Here is a 985-nt window from a genome sequence, read left to right as displayed (position 1 = left end):
GTTGATTTATGTATTTATTTTTTCATGGTGTATTCTATAAAACTGTTTGGCTTTATGGACAATTTGTAACACATTATTTATCTTACAGCTTCAACACCAACGCTCCACTTTGTTCCCTCTTGTGCAATGTGGCTCCGGGACCGGAGATATGATGACTCTGGGTTGCATTGCCACTGGCTTCACGCTGCCTCCCTCCCTCTCAAATGGAATGAAGAAGGCGGGAATCCCTGACTGATTTCGTTCAGTACCCTGCGGTCCAAACCGGTGGAAGCTACATGGGAGTCAGTCACTCCGTGTAAAGAGAGCAGACTGGGACAGTAAAACATTTGAATGCGCCGTGGAACATTCAGCTGGTTCAAAGGAAGTACAGTGAAGAAACAAAGTAGAATTATTTGTTTATCCATTTAATAACATATGTCACTAATAATAATAATAATCAATATTATTGAGTTTAATGTATTTATATCCATGTAGTATTAATCTACATTTTCGTAAAAAACATAGCTCTGTGATAATCATAATTTGCGGGTTATTTTATGTTTAGTTTTGTTGAAAGACACTTTTTAGAAATCGAAATATTGAAGACAATAAGCTTATGAAATCTGAATAAGACATAAAAATTGCACATATTTTTGCTGGAAATTCCACTGCTGCAAATATGGACTATACAGCCTAGGTTACAATAATTTTGATGCCTACATATTACAATTGTTGTCAACGCGCATACAGTAAGTATAACACCTAAATTACCTGACACTTAGGCAAATTAAACAATCAATGCATTAAAACGTAGTCAATTGCTAATTCACTGTAACAATCAACATTTGTGTCACCCATGTAGAATAAACCATTTAGGCCAATTGTATAAACATTGATAGGTGTCAGTCTAGTTGTGGGGAATGTGCTATGGCACTAGGATGAGGGTTGGTTGGAGTGCTGTAGCTTGCCCCTTTAGTTGTGACTATTTAAGCCATCTCCCAAGAAG

At 36.9% G+C, this 985-nt stretch overlaps 1 pseudogene; it reads left to right on the top strand.

The window, feature by feature from the left end:
* Nucleotides 1-242: 242 nt before the first annotated feature.
* Nucleotides 243-985, top strand: part of LOC112077661 (uncharacterized) — a 19432-nt pseudogene continuing 18689 nt past the window's right edge.

The sequence above is a fragment of the Salvelinus sp. IW2-2015 genome, unplaced genomic scaffold (genome assembly GCF_002910315.2).
Source record: "Salvelinus sp. IW2-2015 unplaced genomic scaffold, ASM291031v2 Un_scaffold4809, whole genome shotgun sequence".
NCBI classification, from domain to species: domain Eukaryota; kingdom Metazoa; phylum Chordata; class Actinopteri; order Salmoniformes; family Salmonidae; genus Salvelinus; species Salvelinus sp. IW2-2015.
Note: the sequence above shows the minus strand (reverse complement) of the source record. Positions and strands in the feature narration are given on the sequence as shown.